Raw genomic sequence first — 20,952 nt, 5'->3', positions numbered from 1 at the left:
TCTCTTCATGCTGCTGCCACCTCGCCATTATGTCACTGGGCAACTCTGTGTTCTCCTCATGCTGCTGCCACCTCACCACTCTGTCATTAGGCCACTCTGTGGACTTCTCATGCTGTTTCCACCCTCCTTACTACATAACTGGGCCAATATTTTGCCTTTTTGACCTGGTTGACATCATCATTTATTTGACCCTTCTTCTGATCTGTCAGAAGGAAGGAAAAATGAGACTCACATTGGATCCTGTCTATGTATCAGCTGTAAGGCCTGTATGACCTGGTTCCTATTTTGCATCAGAATTGGCTTATGATTTTGTAGCCAAAAGCAGGAGTGGGTACAAAACACAAGGGACATGCAAAGATTTCATTCACGTGTCATGTTTGTTTTGGATCCACTCCTGTTTTTTTTTGGCTGATGGATTACTGACCAAATGCTGAGGAGTTATTGTTCTGATGGATCAGAGGAAGGGCAAAATAATCAGTGACGTCAACACAAATTTACTGCTGACCCCCCTCTTCACTCTTTTGGGGGGCTCTACTTATATAAGCGTTTAATAGAACAGGTTCTGTATAAATCTATGTGGAATCAGCTGAAGACGGAGTAAAAGGAGTGTGCTCTTTCATGCTATAGTAGGATCTTGGGCCTCTGCACGGTTCTTTATACCTGGTGCTAACATTGACCTGTAAGTTCACATTTGAGTTATTTGGTCAGTTTTGGCCCCGTGACTGCCCAAATAAGTGAAATGTGCAGTGATTCTAAGAGCGACGCCTGTCATCTGCATGTCATACAGACTCACAGTATTATTTCACTACCACAGCAGACTCCCTATGCGTGTAACTGCTAGGCACAGTGTTCTACACCACTATAAAGCCTCTCTGGCAGCCAGTAAATAGCTATTTTTTAACTCAATTCCCCACAAATAAATTTGGTGTTAAAGGGGGAATATTATCAATAATATTTATGCAAATATCAGTAATTAATATTCATAAATAGGAGGAATAGTCTATTGATAACTCCGCCTATTTATACCTTTATATATCAACAATACAATGCTTTGACTATACTTTGCCTTACACTAATCACTAAGCTAACTGCATGCGCCTTACTAACACTACACTAGGGCGGCGACTACTAAAAACACCATACACTGTATTATAAACAATAAGGAATATTTATTACACAATACAATTATACAAGTCTAACAATACGCTATATCTATATATATCTATGGATCAATTGATACAAATATACATACATATAGACGTACCAATCTGTCACGGAATGTGTACAGGTAACAAGGCAAAACAACATGCATAAATGACTCGCTGGATCCAACAGCTAAGGAACAAAAGGGAGACCCCTGTAGAAGACCTGGCACTTTCCCTGGCTGCTCAGCCTATGCATAGATCCGAATGGTGGAGGTATGCATATCCACGTACCTTGACTATATAACCCCTGAGCACCCTACAATAGTGAGGGGACACGACCACCGGCTCCCTACACCAGACACGGAGGGAGTCAGGGTCACCTGGGATCCAGCAAACAGAAAATAACAGATAACAGTATAACACTTAACTTTGTAGAGGAGAGGAGAACCAGATGGGCATGCACACATACTCCAGGAAGAAATATAAGCCGCCCAGAAAAGCCTTCTGGGGAAGAATTTAAAGGGAAGCAATTAGTCCAACACATGACAGCTGAGAGAGGCTAAGGAGAGGAGGAGCTGAATACCACAACACAGAAACTCAAGGAGGAGGTTCTGAAAGGCCTCTGTCAGAGCTTCTCAGCTGTCTGGTTGTGACAGTACCCCTCCCTCTACGAGTGGACTCCGGACACTCAGAACCCACCTTCTCAGGATGGGACCTATGGAAAGCCCTGATGAGACGAGAGGCTTTAATGTCCGTCACTGGGACCCACATCCTCTCCTCAGGACCATACCCCTCCCAGTGAACAAGGTACTGAAGAGAACCGCGGACAAGACGAGAATCCACAATCCCAGAGACCTGAAATTCAAGATTCCCATCAACCATAATCGGAGGAGGAGGCAAAGGCGAGGGTACAATGGGTTGAACATAAGGTTTCAATAAGGACTTATGAAAAACATTATGGATCTTCCAAGTCTGAGGAAGATCAAGACGGTATGCAACAGGATTGATGACAGACAGGATTTTGTAAGGCCCAATAAACCTAGGACCCAACTTCCAGGAGGGAACCTTCAATTTGATATTCTTGGTAGACAACCACACCAGATCACCAACATTCAGGTCCGGACCAAGCACACGTCTCTTATCAGCCACACGCTTATATCTCTCACTCATGCTCTTTAGATTATCTTGAATCTTTTGCCAAATAGATGACAAAGACGAGGAGAATCTGTCCTCATCAGGTAAACCAGAAGACCCCTCTCCCGAGAAAGTCCCAAACTGTGGATGAAACCCATATGCACCAAAAAATGGTGACTTATCAGAGGACTCCTGACGACGGTTATTTAAAGCAAACTCAGCAAGGGACAAAAAAGAACACCAATCCTCTTGATTCTCCGCCACAAAACAACGCAGATATGTCTCCAGATTCTGATTGACGCGCTCTGTCTGGCCATTCGACTGCGGGTGGAAAGCAGAAGAGAATGACAACCGAACCCCCAAGCGAGAACAGAAAGCCTTCCAGAATCTGGAAACAAACTGCGTGCCCCTATCAGAGACTATGTCTGAAGGAATACCGTGCAATTTGACAATGTGATCAACAAATGCCTGCGCCAGCGTCTTAGCATTGGGCAAACCAGGAAAAGGGATGAAATGCACCATTTTGCTAAAACGGTCCACCACCACCAGAATCACAGTCTTCCCCGAGGAACGAGGCAGGTCCGTTATGAAGTCCATGGACAGATGTGTCCAAGGACGGGAAGGAATGGGTAAGGGAAGGAGAGGACCTGATGGCCGTGAATGAGGGACTTTGGCACGAGCGCAAGTCTCGCAGGCTGCCACAAAACCCTCAACCGACTTACGAAGCGCAGGCCACCAGAATCTCCGAGCGATGAGATCCAGTGTGGCTCTTACCCCCGGGTGCCCAGCAAGGACCGTATCGTGGTGTTCTTTAAAAATCTTGTGTCTTAAAGCGAGAGGCACAAACAACCTCCCAGGAGGACAAAGATCAGGAGCCTCTGACTGGGCTGCCTGCACCTCTGCCTCCAATTCAGGAAAAAGAGCAGAGACCACCACACCTTCAGCCAAAATGGGACCCGGGTCTTCAAAATTCCCGCCTCCCGGAAAACAACGTGACAGGGCATCTGCCTTCACATTCTTAACTCCAGGGCGGAACGTGACAACAAAATTAAACCTAGAAAAGAACAACGACCATCTGGCCTGTCTCGGGTTCAGACGCTTGGCTGACTCCAAGTAGGCCAGATTTTTATGGTCAGTAAATACGGTAATAGGGTGTCTGGCTCCCTCTAGCCAATGGCGCCATTCCTCAAAAGCCAACTTGATGGCCAACAATTCCCTATCTCCCACATCGTAATTTCTCTCTGCGGAGGAGAGTTTTCTTGAGAAAAAGGCACACGGTCGCCAATTGGCAGGAGAGGAACCCTGAGACAAGACCGCCCCCACACCCACCTCAGAAGCATCAACCTCAACTATGAAGGGTAACGAAACATCAGGTTGCACCAAGATGGGAGCGGAAGCAAAACTCTCCTTGATATCAGAAAAAGCCTTACGCGCCTCTACTGACCAAGAAGAAAAATCTACCCCCTTTCTGGTCATATCAGTGAGTGGTTTAACAATAGAAGAATAATTCAAAATGAACTTCCTGTAATAATTGGCAAAGCCCAAAAAACGCATCAGCGCCTTTTGATTCTCAGGAAGCTCCCACTCAAGCACAGCGCGGACCTTCTCGGGGTCCATGCGAAAACCAGAAGCGGAGAGAAGAAACCCCAGAAATTGAATTTCTGGAACCGCAAACACACATTTTTCCAGTTTCGCATATAATTTATTCTCCCGCAGAATGAGCAAGACCTGACGTAAATGTTCCTTATGAGTTTTGAAATCGGGAGAAAAAATCAAAATGTCATCCAAATACACCAATACAAATTTTCCCATCAAATGATAAAAAATGCTGTTCACGAAATGCTGAAAAACGGCTGGGGCATTCATCAAACCAAAAGGCATAACCAAGTTTTCAAAATGGCCCTCAGGGGTATTGAAGGCCGTCTTCCATTCGTCCCCTTCTCTGACCCTGACCAGGTTGTATGCCCCTCTTAAATCTAATTTGGAAAAGACTTTAGCCCCAACAACCTGGTTAAATAGGTCCGGGATCAGAGGAAGCGGATAAGGGTCACGAATTGTGATATTGTTCAGCTCCCTGAAATCCAGACAAGGTCTTAAAGAACCATCTTTTTTCTTAACAAAGAAAAAACCAGCGGCAACAGGTGACTTCGAGGGTCGTATGTGTCCCTTTCTCAGACTCTCAGAGATATAAGCACGCATAGCGATCCTCTCAGGTTGGGAAAGATTGTATAAACGAGATTTAGGCAGCTTGGCGTCTGGGATGAGATTAATAGGGCAATCGTACTCCCTGTGCGGGGGCAAATCCTGAACTCCACTCTCAGAGAAGACATCCGAAAATTCAGAGAGAAAAGATGGTATAGTCTTAGTAGCAACCTCAGAAACAGATGTCATGAGGCAATTCTCTCTGCAAAAGTCACTCCAACCATTTATTTGCTTCGCTTGCCAATCAATGGTGGGGTTATGCTTAGTGAGCCAGGGCAGCCCCAACACCAGAGGGGTGGGCAAACCGCTAAGGACGAAACATGACACATCCTCAACATGAGCATCACTCACAATTAAACGGATATTGTGAACTATGCCCTTTAATGATTTCTGAGAAAGTGGAGCGGAATCGATAGCAAAAACAGGAATATCCTTTCTCAAAGCGCACACCTGGAAACCATGAGTTATCGCAAATTGATTATCAATGAGATTGACCGCTGCTCCACTATCCACAAAAATCTCACAAAAAATGTTCTTGCTCTCTAGCGCCACCCTAGCCGGCAGGACAAAACGGGAACTACAAGCAAACGGAAAACCTTCAATTTCCGCCTCAACCCTGCCAATAGTAACAGACGGAACATTTTTCAAAGATTTTTTCCTCTTTGTTTCTTTATTATACCCAGAGAACTGCCTGAATCTCCTAGAGGGACAAATATTTGCCAAATGATTAATACCTCCACAACAAAAACAAACCGTCCCATGCGGGCTGAATCTTCTATTGTCAGAAGCAATCAACCCCAGCTGCATGGGCTCCTGCTCAGAAGGGGCTGACAGCGACTGAGACCCCTGCGCACAGAATGGGACCGCTGCACAGTCCTGGGACCGAGTATGACAGGAAGGAGAGATCTCTCCTCTCTCTCTAAGACGCCTGTCAATACGAACGGCCTGAGACATAGCAGAGTCCAAAGAAATAGGCCTTTCATGAAAGGCAAATGCATCTTTCAATCCCTCTGAAAGACCATGGCAAAATTGACTTCGGAGTGCAGCATCATTCCAACCAGTATCAGCTGCCCATCTCCGAAATTCTGAGCAGTATATTTCTGCGGATTGTTTACCCTGGCATAAGAGACGTAGTCTAGACTCCGCCAGAGCAATACGATCCGGATCATCATATATCTGACCCAGGGCTAAAAAGAATTCATCCACTGAACGGAGAGGCCGTGCCCCCTCCGGCAGCGAAAAGGCCCAGGACTGAGCGTTACCTCTGAGCAGCGATATAATGATCCCCACCCTCCGTTCCTCATCTCCAGAGGAAAGGGGAAGAAGGCGAAAATGGAGTTTGCAAGCCTCTCTAAAACGCACAAAATTCTCACTACCCCCGGAGAACGTATCCGGGAGCGAGATCTTAGGCTCAGAACAAGCTCCATGAACGCAAGCTGAACCGGTCACTTGAAGCTGAGAAAAAGTCTTACGGAGGTCAGCTACCTCCAATGAAAGACCCTGGAAGCGTTCAGCCAAAAGTGAAACCGGATCCATGCTTAAGACGGTTTTGGCGGCTTATAATGTCACGGAATGTGTACAGGTAACAAGGCAAAACAACATGCATAAATGACTCGCTGGATCCAACAGCTAAGGAACAAAAGGGAGACCCCTGTAGAAGACCTGGCACTTTCCCTGGCTGCTCAGCCTATGCATAGATCCGAATGGTGGAGGTATGCATATCCACGTACCTTGACTATATAACCCCTGAGCACCCTACAATAGTGAGGGGACACGACCACCGGCTCCCTACACCAGACACGGAGGGAGTCAGGGTCACCTGGGATCCAGCAAACAGAAAATAACAGATAACAGTATAACACTTAGCTTTGTAGAGGAGAGGAGAACCAGATGGGCATGCACACATACTCCAGGAAGAAATATAAGCCGCCCAGAAAAGCCTTCTGGGGAAGAATTTAAAGGGAAGCAATTAGTCCAACACATGAGAGCTGAGAGAGGCTAACGAGAGGAGGAGCTGAATACCACAACACAGAAACTCAAGAGGAGGTTCTGAAAGGCCTCTGTCAGAGCTTCTCAGCTGTCTGGTTGTGACACAATCGTAGTATAGAAACAGTACTACAATAAACACAATACAAACCTAACCTACACTACATGTTCCCAAATTCCACCCATAGTCTAACTATACAGTTCACACATACAAATATTAGCAACCCGCCCCCCTGACTACTTTCTGTCCCTATAGGGGACTATAACAGTGGCGCTGCAGGGGCGGTGCATGCCACAGACACAATAGCGGACAGCGAAGCAAGGGTTAATACTCTGTAACAGAAGGTTACAGAAGGTACAGCACTGTAAGGGTTAATCAGGGGCCAGGGTGCAGTATCAGGGTGAATCAGGGAAGGGTTAATCAGGGGGGGTAATCAGAGGCAAGGGTATCAGGGGCCAGGGTAAACCAGGGGTTATAGGGTAGGCAAGGGTATCAGGGACACAGCAGGGACCAGGGTAAACCAGGGGTTATAGGGTTAACAAGGGGTAGGGGGTCAGGGATTTAAATCGTTGGTGGGATATGGGGATAATAAGGGGGTGATACTTATGGAATATTGCTCGTTCATCCAGGGGTCTGCTCGTTCGTCCAGGGGGTCAGCTCCTTCTGAGGGTGGGGGGCGGCACGGCTCTTCTCTGAGCGCCGATCGCGCTCTTCTATCAGTGGGGCTGTCTGGCCTCCTGAGCGCAGGATGCGCTCTCCTTCCAAGTGGGGGGTCCCGACCCTATTCTCCTGAGTGCAGGGGCCGCCAGATATTTATGCCCGGCGGCCCGCACTCCCGCGCCGCACACCAAGGGGGCGAGCGCGCGTGCCCGCCCATCATCCACGTGGGCCGGCGCAGTGATATGACGTCACTGCGCCGGCCCACACATCGGGGACGCGCTGTACGCCAACAGGCAGGAGAAGCCTTTGATCTCCCGCCTGTGGCACTCTGCATTCCGGCCAGCGAGATGTTAATTTCGCTGCCGGAATGCGCATAATAGAAGGAGGGGAGGCTTCTCCCCTTCTTCTATCATGCGTAATTATCTCCAGCCGAGCTGGAGATAATTACAACAAAGGGCTCAGATTCAATTGAACCTGAGTCCTTTGTAATCATCAGGATGACCGGACCTTAGTCCAGTCATTCTGATGTAATCACCCAGATTGCATCTGTGTGAATGCTTGGGGCACATTCACACCGATGCACCTGGTTTCAGGTATGGGGAGGGGGGGAAGATATATTATATATATATATAATATACATGTGTATGGATGCTTGGGGCACATCCATACACATGTATACATTGATCAGGGGGCATATATGTTATGAAGGGGATATAAGGGGGCACAGCCCCTTACTATAAGAGGGAAGAGCCTCTACACTATAAGGGGGCACAGCCCCTATATTATAAGGGGCACGGTCTAAAGGAGGCCCATATTTCCCACAGGGGCCACCATGAGCCCCTGTGGGTCACCATGGGCAGACGTGCGCAGATGCTGTGCACATCTGCACACATCCTCCCATAAAGCAACCATTAATGCATGCATGTATATCGTACATGCACGCACATGTTTGCATGCATGTATGTATATATATGCATGCGTCTCAACCCTTCCTCAACATTTGGATCGAATCAAATCTTTTAGGAAAATTCGGCGAACTGACCGAATCGAATTTTTGAGAAATTCGCTCATCTCTACCTTCCATACCTGAGACCCTCCTCTGCAGTGGTCCTGAGGTCTGTATGTCAGTGTTCCGCAGAGCATCACATTGTTACATTGTATCACAGGGATTTCTACTGTTTATGTTAATAAAGTTTATTTATGTTCATTTGATACATTGTTAATATCCTTATCATAGATGAAGATGTATCCAAAACCGGAAATAATTACTTCCGGTGAATCAGACTGACCACGGTCCCTGCGCAGCCATCAGTGATTTACCACTGCAGATCCCCCATAATCATGGTCGGTGGAGGTCCCTGATCTTCTTGATACACCATTACTTTTTAACATAGGCAGTATTTTTCAGTGTCCAAAAAGTGGATTTTTTTTTTTACTGAGTTTACCTTTTAAAAGAGCAGTAAACCTGCAATCAGCTGTGCGTGTGAATGCACTCTATTGCCCTCTGTTATCAGGTATACAGTTTTAGGAGGGTAACACTGGGAGAGGCCCTTGTAGAGAAGGATTTGGTGGATACTTGTAGATCATAAACTAAATAACAGCAAAATGTTAGTCAGCTGCTTCTAAGGCTACCAAGATATTGTCCTGTATTAAACGAGGCATGGACTCGGGGGGACAGGAATGTAATATTACCACTTTACAAAGCGTTGGTGTGGCCTCATCTGGAATATGAATTTCAGTTCTGATCACCAGTCCATAGAAATGATGCCCTGGAGCTAGAAAAAGGTCTCCTGGTAACGTCTCCTTGGATGACAACATAATAAACAATGACCATGACGACTATTGTTACCTGCAGCCGCTGTGGATAATGTCCTGTCATGCTGTATTCATGACACAGTAGCAATGTTTCCCTGGCGGAAGTTGTATAAGAAGCCACCTAAGATATCTCCAGAGCTAGAAGATTTCGTCCCTTTGAGAAGCAATGAATCCACCACCATCCTACACCTATAATGGTTTCCAAGACCAACCGAATAACTTTGGCTTCATCAACCAGGTCCCTCCACCTCCCCCATACTACACCCCAACAGCTGAACCAGGTGCTTACCCCCCGGTGGTCACTACAACCCAGTACGTGGTGGCCATGCCTCAGCCTGCTCACAGGGACTACATGGGCCTCTCCTTGCTGAATCTTTTTGTGTGCTGCATACCCCTTGGGATTATTGCCATCCTGTTCTCTTCCAAGGTAAGAAGATGGGAAGTGAAGAACATTGAAGATTGCAGGACACTGAGCTCACGTCCAAGAGGGAGTGTTTATTTCACCCTAATATTATTCAGAGCTCTTAGTTAGATCTATTTCCGGGCAAGCAAGGTGACAACTAATATGGCTGCTATGGCAGCACCTACTAGGGTGACCCAAGTTCTACCCCCTTCCCGGCAGTTTCCCCTATTGTACTATTGGAAAAGCTGGATCAGTTGATAATAGAAGAACAGGTGCATCTCGATAATTTAGAATATCATCAAAATGTTAATTTATTTCAGTAATTACATTCAAAAAGTGAAACTCCTATATTGTATGAATTCATTATATACAGAGTGATTTATTTCAACTGTTTATTTCTTTTAATATTGATAATTATGGCTTACAGCTAATGAGAACCCAAAAGTCAGTGTGTCAGAAAATTTGAATATTGTAAAAGACCAATTAAATATTTTATTTTTAACACTGAAATGTTGACTTCCTGAGAAGTCTGTCCAGTATAAGCGCTCAGTACTTGGTCGAGGCTCCTTCTGCATGAATTACTGCATCAATGTGGCAATGTGGCATGGAGGCGATCAGCCTGTGGCACTGCTGAGGGGTTATGGAAGCCCAGGTTGCTTTGATAGCGGCCTTCAGCTCGTCTGCATTGTGGGGTCTGGGGTTTCTCATAGATTAGGTCAGACGAGTTTACTGGACAATCAAGCACAGTGATATTGAGGTTTTTACACCAGGTATTGGTACTGTTGGCAGTGTGGGTAGGCGCCAAGTCCTGCTGGAAAATGTAATCATCATCTCCATAAAGCTCATCAGCAAAAGGAACCATGAAGTGCTCTAAAATATCCTGGTAGACGGCTGCCAGGACTTGATATAACACAGTGGACCAGCACCAGCAGATGACATCACTGACTATGGAAACGTCACACTGAACCTCAAGCCCCTTGGATTGTCTCTCCACTCTTCCTCCAGACTAGTGATGAGCGGCAGGGGCAATATTCGAATTTGCGATATTTCGCGAATATTTTGTAGAATATTCATCATATATTTGAGAATTCAAGATTATATTCTTGATTGCGAAAATCGGCAATGTATTATTCGCGTAATGGGCACAACATACAGGCGTGGGTCACTTGTGCTACATTTTTCAAGCTGGTATACGTTTCCTGAGACTGGAGAAAATGGTTGGCACGGCAGAACATTAGAATAGCTTTATATGCAGATAGAGAGCTCCAACATATTTGCGCTTTAGAAGGTCTCTGAGCTCCCTTGGGTGAATGCATGCAAAAACTGCCTACACTATGCGAATTTTCAGCAATTAATGATGCAGATATTTTTTCGCATAACGTGCAACTTGTGACCTCACAGCACTATGTCTGTAGCATGTATGTATGGACAGCAGAACCTATCACACTACCTAACACCCTGCACTGGAACCTATCAGCTACACTATAGACTATCTAACCTACACTGAATATCTCCCCATAACTGTCAGAATTATATATATAAGTTAACTTCTCATTGGCCCACAAGCTAGAAGAAGGGAGGGATGATCACCTGATGTGTACTGTGTTAAAAAAACAAAACTAAAAAAACAAAAAAAACTAATATTCGTCATTACGAATATATAGCACTATATATAGAACTTCTTGAGGTGATGATATTCGCTAAAAAAAATAGCTTTTCGAATATTCGCGCTAAACACTACTCCAGACTCTGGGACCTTGATGTCCAAATGAAATGCCAAATTTACTTTCATCTGAAAACAGGACTTTGGAGCTCTGAGCGACAGGAGTGGTTGACACAAGTAATGAGACAGTTGTAGCCCATGTCCTGGATACGTCTGTGTGTGGTGGCTCTTGAAGCGCTGACTCCAGACGCAGTCCACTCCTTGTGAATCTCCCCCAAATTCTTGAATGGCCTTTTCATGACAATCCTTTCAAGGCTGCGGTCATCCCTGTTGCTTGTGCACCTTTTTCTACCACACTTTTTCCTTCTACTCAACTTTCCATGAATATGCTTGGATACATCATTCTTTGAGCAGTCAGCTTTTTTAGCAATGACCTTTTGTGGCTTGCCCTCCTTGTGGGGGGTGTCAGTGACTGTCTTCTGGACAACTGTCAGGTCAGTAGTCTTCCCTATGATTGTGTAGCCTACTGAACCAGACTGAGGGGGCATTTAAAGGCTTAGGAAACCTTTGCAGGTGTTTTGTATTTATTATCTGTGTGTGTCATCATGAGAACTTGTTCACAATATTCTAATTTTCTGAGACACTGACTTTTGGGGTGTTATTAGCTTTAAGCCACAATCATCAACATTAGAAGAAATAACTATTGGAATAGATCACTCTATGTGTAATGAATCTGTGTAATATATGAGTTTCACTTGATTACTGAAATAAATTCACTTTTCAATGATATTCTAATGTATTGAGATGCGCCTGTATGTAAGAGGATTGATAACAACACTGCCATCTGCTGGAGAGTGGAGGTAATGCCAGGGATGTGCTGTTATACATGATATCCTCCAGCAGAGGGTGCTTTAGTGTCATTGAACATTTCTGCCATTGAATGTCTATGTTATTGTATTCCATGAGCCAAATCTATCTATCAAACAGCGTGCTTCTCAGTCATTATATTTCGGGTGTCCTCAGCTAAACTCCTCTGCGTATAAGCTATCTTTATGAGCACCCATCTTCAAAAGGTCAAAAGATACTAGGTGAGGGCTCATGCACGCGGCCGTTGCCCGGCCGTGGCCGTATTGTGGCCCGCATACGGCGGGTCGACAATACACAGGCACCGACCGTGTGCACCGCGCAACACTGATGCGGACCCATTCACTTGAATGGGTCTGCAATCCGGGAGTTGCGGTGCGGAACGGAAGCATTGATCGGAACCCCACAGAAGCACTACAGAGTGGTGTTTCTGTCAGCGTCTCCGCACCGCAAAAAAATAGAACTTGTTCTTTTTTTTTTTTACGGTGCAGACGGATTATGGACCCATTCAAGTTGAATGGATCTCGATCCGTCCCGGCCGCCGCACGGATGTTGCATCCGTGCAGTCCCCAATGCACAGAACGGCCGCACAACGGCCGTGTGCATGAGCCCTGACAATGTGACAAATGTAGATTGCGGGAAAAGCCTATTAAAGAGGAGCTCTCCCCTCTCCTGACACGTTTGCTTTAACAGCCACTTGCATCCCCCCTGTAATAACAATTCTAGAGCCGCTATTCTTATGACTCTATGATGTGACATTCCTTTATTATTCCTGCTAGAAGTTTATGAATGACTTACTAGCAGTTTGCAAAGAAGGTCCAAATGGGTGTTACCAGTTGGGGTTCATCCAATCAATACTGCCAGTGTCAGACCCCCCCCCCCCCTCAAAACTGGTAGCACCCATCTGGACCTGCATGGCAAACAGCTAATAATTCTTTCATACATTTCTAGCAGGAATAATAGAGGAATGGACAGATGCTCCAGAACTGTTATTCCATGGGGAATGCGAGTAGTTACTAAAACAGACATGTCAGGAGAGGCAAGAGGTCCTCTTTAATGAAGTTCGCACAAAAAACAGCTTTGATGAAACAAATATTTCAAATTATGAGACAAGTGGATAATAATGTTAATTTATAGCTACTAACCAGATCTCACAAAAACAGCCGCCCCCACACCTTCAGTAGCTGTTGGCCAAACACTCATTTGACCACCAGCCATTCCAGGGATCCGTAAGCGGTAACTCTTAAACATGGGTGCCATAGAATCAAATAAGTCCTTTGTAGACTGCTCATCTCTACAGATCTTGCTCTACACCAGGGATCAGCAACCTTTGGCACTCCAGCTGCCGTGAAACTACAACTCCCAGCATGCACACTTGCTCTGCTGTTCTTGCAACTCCCATAGAAGTTATACGAGGATTCTGGGAGTTGTAGTTTCAGAACAGCTGGAGTGCTGGAGGTTGCTGATCCCTGAGCTATTCTATTTTGACTTGCCATACGTATGCTGTCTGGGTCTCGCCCAAGCATGCATGTGTTCTTAATAGGCCGGGAGGAATAAGCCAGGGAGAACAAATGATTTTAGGGCTAAGGTGGAGAGAGGGGCAATGACAAGAAGTTGTAGTGCGCCTATCCTCAGGATAGGAGATAACTTTTAAATCCCACTGAGCACAAGAACTGGCGCCCTGTACCTCCTGCAGAGCCCTGAAATGTACGTAGCGGCTGGTTGGGCATGCATGCGGCCGCTCTATTCATTTCTATGGGAATTCGGGAAATAGTGAAGTTCTGTACTCGGCTATTTCCAGAACTCTCAAAGAAATGAATGGAGAGACCCCATGCAAGCCCAACTGGCGGCTCTGTACATATCAGGGTGTGCATAGGGTCCCAGCGGTAGGACCCCCACCGATCTGATATTTATCCCCTATCCTGCATATAGGGTAGAATGTGACATTGCCGGTGTCTTTCATCTATTATGAATTATTACAATATTTATCCCACCATCAGTGGCAATTGAACCCGAGACCTCATTTTGTGCCGCCATTTTGTCTTGCAGTCTCGGGATTCGCTACGCCGAGGAGACACGCGGCAGGCTGCCGATTACTCCGCCACCGCGCTGAGGCTGAACATCGCCGGCATTGTCATCGGCTGCTGCGGCAACATCGCCTGGATTGCATACATTATTTACTACTCTACCACCTCCAACAACCAGCATTACGACAACTGGTACGATTAGAAGACATCACCGCAGCAGATGAAACGCGCTGCGTGGAGACTGGACATTTATATGATCATGCCGCACATGTCCGCATCTGTATCGTCATTTTCATGTTCTCTGCTTACTGTCAGTGAATAAAGGAATTCTTCCTGTTTTTTGTATAACTGTACAGACTAATATTCTTAAAGCTGATGGTTTGTTACAATTATATCCAGTGTAGACAATCCTCTGTGAGGAGTAAACAGAGACATTTGCAGAATGGCCTCAGACCCCATTTATTTCCATTCGGAACTGCCTGTAATTTCACCTGAGCCTTAGATATTCATGGCCTGTCCAGCAGGAGAGGTCATCAATGTCAGATAGGCGGGGTCCGACCCCTGGCCTCCCACCAAACAGCTGGCTGAAGAGGTCGCATCGCTCACCAGTCACCGGATCTCTGTCTTGGTATCGCACTTGAATAGGAATGAGCTGCACCGATGTGACCGATGTACAGTGATATGACTGGCCTAGGAAAACTGCTTAAAGGGGCTCTCTCACTTCAGCAAGTGGCATTTAATATGTAGGGCAAGTTAATGCAAGGCACTTACTAATGTATTGTGATTGTCCATATTGCTTCCTTTACTGACTGATGCATTTTTCCATCACATTATATGCTGTTTGTTTCCATGGTTATGACCACCCTGCAATCCATCAGCAGTGGCAGTGCTTGCACACTATAGGGAAAGGCACCAGTCTATGTGGGCTCCCACGGTCCCGGCCACCAGAGAGGCCGGAGCTTTTTCCTATAATCTGCAATTACGGCCACCGCTGATGGATTGCAGGGTGGTCGTAACCATGGAAACGAGCAGTGTATAATGTGATGGAATAATGAATCAAACCAAACCAACAATCGCAATACATTAGTAAGTGCCTTGTATTAACTTTCTGTACATGATAAATGCCATTTGGTGAAGTTAGATAACTCTATTAAATACTCGCTCTAAGGCATCATGCACACGACAGTATTTTTTTGCAGTCCGCAAAAAGGGGTTCCGTTGTTCCGTCATCCGTGTCCGTTTTTGTTTCCGTGTCTCTTCCTTAATTTTTGGAGGATCTCCAGACATGAAGGAAAGTAAAAAAGTCAAGTTTGCCATGCAAATGATAGGAAATAAATGCGGACGCGGATGACAATCTTGTGTGCCTTCGTGTTTTTTTACGGACCCATTGACTTGAATGGGTCCGCGAACCGTTGTCCGTGAAAAAAATAGGACAGGTCATATTTTTTTCATGGACTGGAAACACGGATCACGGACGCGGATGACAAACGGTGCATTAGCCGAGTTTTCCACGGACCCATTGAAAGTCAATGGGTCTGCAGAAAATCACAGAAAACGGAACAACGGACACGGGACACAACAACGGTCGTGTGCATGAGGCCTTACAGTAAAGAATCAGCCCCAGAGTGGACTACTCCATAGATCCACCACTCTAACAGTAAAGAATCAGCCCCAGAGTGGACTACTCCATAGATCAGGCATCCTCAAACTGCGGCCCTCCAGCTGTTGCAAAACTACAACTCCCAGCATGCCCGAACAGCCTACAGGTATCAGGCTACAGCAGGGCATTGTGGGAGTTGTAGTTTTACAACAGCTGGAGGGCTGCAGTTTGAGGATGCCTGCCATAGATCCACAGCTCTAACAGTAAAGAATCAGCCCCAGAGTGGACTACTCCATAGATCCACAGCTCTAACAGTAAAGAATCAGCCCCAGAGTGGACTACTCCATAGATCCACAGCTCTAACAGTAAAGAATCAGCCCCAGAGTGGACTACTCCATAGATCCACAGCTCTAACAGTAAAGAATCAGCCCCAGAGTGGACTACTCCATAGACCTACAGCTCTAACAGTAAAGAATCAGCCCCAGAGTGGACTACTCCATAGATCCACAGCTCTAACAGTAAAGAATCAGCCCCAGAGTGGACTACTCCATAGATCCATAGCTCTAACAGTAAAGAATCAGCCCCAGAATGGACTACTCCATAGATCCACCGCTCTAACAGTAAAGAATCAGCCCCAGAGTGGACTACTCCATAGATCCATAGATTCACAGCTCTTACAGTAATGAATCAGCTCCCGAGGTAATCATTCAACACATTCTCTGCTCTTACAGTAAAGAATCAGCTCCTAAAGAGACTACTCCACAGATTCACAGTTTAGTTTTGTTTTGCTTGCTCCCTCCACCCAGTAGTACCCTTGAGGAGATCTATACCTACCTGCTTACCGCCTCTCCGTTCCAGCTCCATGGACCCCATGCTGTCTTCCTAGCACTTTCAGTCCCTATCTGACAGCTTCCTTCATAGACAGGGCACATGACCGGCCTCACCGGTGACGTGCAGCCGTTTCGCGCAGCGGGCCGGACCCATTCAACATGAATGGGTCCGTGGTGCTTCCAGTGTTCCGTTCTGTGACTCCGTTCCGCATCTGTGAATGGGTCCGCATCCGTGATGCGTTGTGCACGCGGCCGGCGGCCGTGGATTGCCGACCCACAGTTTGTGGGCCGCAATACGGCCACTGCCACTCAATGGCCGTGTGCATGAGGCCTAAGTGGCATGTCACTGCTGGGTTATGTACCACTTGGATCATTGGCTTCTGAGGCCAGTCATTGGCTGCAGCCGCACACGTGATCCCATCCATGTGAAAGTTTACAGAAGGGAAGCGGAAGTGCAGTGAAGACCGAGCCGGAATGGAGAGGCAGAAAGCGGGGAAGTATAGATCTCTTTTTACTTAAAAAAAGAAATCCTGGACAACCCCTTAAGAGCACCTAAAACATGGGATGTTAAGCTGGGGAGTTTTTTTGGGGAATGATTTCCAAATGGTCACTGGCAACGGAAGGGTGAAAATCCTGGAGTACAGGCGCCACAAGGCTGCATTACGCAAGATGTACGCTCGTTCTTGGAATCCGGGGATGGGTGTAAACTTATAATTTACGACTGATTACAGCTTTAAGACTCCTAGTAATTATCACAGATAAGGCCCTGGAAACCAATCCCTGCACACAGGAGCCTAGAGGACGAGGTGCCGCACATACTGAGTATACAGCAGTAGAGCACTGGCTGGGGAAGAAGACATGTATATGGGGTCACAGGAGAACAGGTGGAAGCTCCTGGGGTGAATTGCAAAAGTTTACATACCTAAAGAACCGGTCTGGTTTTAAGGAAATAAAGGCAAAATTCTTCTGCAACTTTCTAATAGAATATGTCATTTAATTTGTCACATTTATCATTCTCAATATTTCCACTTGCAGTCAGTGAATGGCAACCTACTTTATTTATTTTTTCTCTAGGCTAAAATGAGTCCTGATCTAACATTTTGCAGCTTTGTGTTTGCTACAAATGTATCTATTTCAGACCAAAAAATCTGTGAGCTAAAAATCCAGGATACGATGAACTCCAGCAAGCTCTCAAGGGAAATGTGAACGCAGTCTAAAGGATTGTCTAGATCAGTAGCAGAAATCTTTATCCTTTCCCTATAGTTTGTTACAATGTACCAGTGTACGTAAAATGTATCAGACTGGAGTCCTAGTAATTCACAGAGAATTGTTTCTTCTAGATACAATTGTAACACACCCTCCGCTGTGAGAAGGATTGGATCTGAACATATTTTCAGCCTCCGGATTTCAATATTCAGTTTACATAGGAGCATATTACTTGTGGCTCCCTATTTGGGAGTTTGTGGGGTTGTTTTTATTATTGAATTCAGTTGTCTCATTCAGTCCCATTACCACATCCAGTCTTCAGCCATACAGTCTGCCATTACCACAGGTGTAAAAAATCCAGCCCCAGGCCATACAGTCTGCCATTACCACAGGTGTAAAAAATCCAGCCCCAGGCCATACAGTCTGCCATTACCACAGGTGTATAGCATCCAGCCCCCGGCCATACAGTCGGCCATTACCACAGGTGTATAACATCCAGTCATCAGCCATACATTTTGCCCTTACCACAGGTGTATAACATCCAGCCCCTGGCCATATAGTCTGCCATTACCACAGGTGTATAGCATCCAGCCCCCGGCCATACAGTTTGCCATTAACACAGGTGTATAACATCCAGCCCCCGGCCATACAGTCTGCCATTACCACAGGTGTATAGCATCCAGCCCCGGCCATACAGTCTGCCATTACCACAGGTGTATAACATCCAGCCCCCGGCCATACAGTCTGCCATTACCACAGGTGTATAGCATCCAGCCCCCAGCCATACAGTCTGCCATTACCACAGGTGTATAACATCCAGTCTTCAGCCATACATTTTGCCATTACCACAGGTGTATAACATCCATCCCCCGGCCATACAGTCTGCCATTACCACAGGTGTATAACATCCAGTCTTCAGCCATACATTTTGCCATTACCACAGGTGTATAACATCCATCCCCCGGCCATACAGTCTGCCATTACCACAGGTGTATAAGATCCAGCTCCTCTCCACATACTCTGCTATTACCATAGGTGAATAACATCCAGTGTTCACCCATACAGTCTGCCATTGCCACAGGTGTATAACATCCAGCCCCCGGTAATGCTGTCTACCATTATCACAGGTGCATAACCTCCAGGCCCCAGCCATGCAGTCTGCCATTACCACAAAGGTACAATATCAAGCTCCTGGCCACTCAGTCTGCCTTTACCACAGGTGTATAACATCCAGTCACTAGCCATTGTCACGGATGGAGTGTGGGAAAAAACTCCACACCAAGCATAGGAGGGGAAGGGGATAGGAACGAGGCCTGGAAACTAGTGTAATGGAGAAGATCACCTTCTAGAACAACCCTAATCCAAGTACTGACTCACTATCAGTATGAACTGACCTTGATGGTAGGAAAGTTTATACACAGGAACCTAGAGCCCTAACACACTTTGTAGGGCCCTGGTATAGTGACAGGACCTAAGACAACCTATTCCTCCACCAGACGGATGAACAGGAGTCTCCCTCAGGCCAGGGTACAACAGACAGGTGAATACAACAAACAAAATACAAATAGGAAGGACAACACTTAACTTCACGTGGAGCAAAGGCAGCGCCAGGAGCTCAACCGAGAATCATCAACCAGCTAGCCCAGAGTCCAGAAACTGAAGCTATAAACTGCACCCCTAGAAGGGGTAGGCAGAAATAAATAGGGGAAGTTTAATGACCAAACCAACAATACCTGCCAGAAGTGTGGTCATTACCAAAACAACACAGACACAAAAGATCCACAAGGAACCATTCAGATTAACCCACATGTTTCCAGTCTCTCTGATCTCCTGGCCCCTGTCACGGGAGTGTCCGTGACAGCCATGCAGTCTCCTATTGCTACAGGTGTATCAGTGGCGGATCCAGTGCCTGGCCTCGGGAGGGGCACAGTCTGTCACTGGCACCGCCGCAGTTGTCCGCAACCCGTGAGGTCCCGTCCCTGCCCCGACTCCCGCGCGGCGCTGCTCTGTTCTGTTCTAGACTTCCAGTTCCGGGGCACGGAACTTGGTGGTCGGGTCTAATAAGAACGGCGCCGGCTTGATTCTGGCTGGCTGGCAGTAAGATGCACGGAGGGGGGTAGGAAGGGCCAACAATGTTGCGACAGTGTATGTGAAGGGGCCCTGAAAAATGTATTAAAGAGGACCTTTCATGGGTCCAAACATTGTAAAATAACTATCTGTATATGTAGGGCGGCGCCCAGGGATCTCACTGCACTTACTATTATCCCTGGGCGCCGCTCCGTTCGCCCGCTGTGGCCATGTTACCTTCTCCCTCGCTGTACGGTAATTGCTACTTTTGGAACACCAGGGAGGAGTCTGCCCTGTTTATCCCTGGACGTCTCCTTCTCCCTGGCTGTAGCGCTGTTCAATCGCAGCGCAGAGCTCACAGCCTGGGAGGTTGTCTTCTCCCTGGCTGTGAGCTCTGCGCTGCGATTGGACAGCGCTACAGCCAGGGAGAAGGAACGCCCAGGGATCTCGCTGTGAGAGAAGGAGGACGCAAGGGAAGAGAAGGGTGGGCAAAGGCTGGGGCGGGGATAGGCGCAAAAGAGGCAGAGCAGCCTGGGCTCCAACGAAGTGAACGCCGCCCATGGGCACTTGCGAGCCCTCATTTACATACGAATAAAAATCAGTTTTTACCTCGGGTGAACTTCCCAAGAACACAACAAAGGTACCATTTGAATCATCTACAGTTACGCTACAGCGCTATGTAAGCAGTCTATAATGTCAAAATGTGGTGACAGACTCCCTTTAACTGATACATTATTAATTTAAATGGTAGTTAAAATAAAGTATTCATTACACTGACGTCATCTATATTATTACACTAGGGGAAAGTAAGTTCTGTATGGGAATGTCAAGGCCTATATTTGAAGGTTTTCATATATAACAATGTAAAAGCACATACATGTAAGACATGCCTAGATCTATGCTATATATGACTGACAGGGACAGACAAGGGGCTTTACTGCTCTCACTTGCCCTTCAGCAATCTGATATTGATGACCTAATGAATATACAGTAGGTCATCAATATCAAAATCTTGGAAAAAACACTTAATAGATATAAAGAATCGGTGTTCGCTGCTGCAAAACCGACATACGTCACAACTCATAATTTTCCCTTCTCACAACCCTAAACAGCTATTTATCAACTCTCCCCTCTCCAGTGAACCTTCCCACATCTCCCGATTGAGAACCTTTCCACATACTTCTAACAGAAGACTGACAACATCACAGAAAGTCTCAGCCTATAGCCCCTGCAGCCACGCAACACAACTATTCAGCCCTTATCCCCAAAACCTCCTTCTCCTCCATTGCAGACGGAAACCTTTCCACTGACCCAACTCTCCAGATCTCATCTCACCACCTGTGCACTTG

This window comes from Bufo gargarizans, chromosome 1 (assembly GCF_014858855.1).
Source record: "Bufo gargarizans isolate SCDJY-AF-19 chromosome 1, ASM1485885v1, whole genome shotgun sequence".
Lineage (NCBI taxonomy): Eukaryota > Metazoa > Chordata > Amphibia > Anura > Bufonidae > Bufo > Bufo gargarizans.
The sequence above is the reverse complement of the archived record's forward strand: the minus strand, read 5'-3'. Positions refer to the sequence as shown.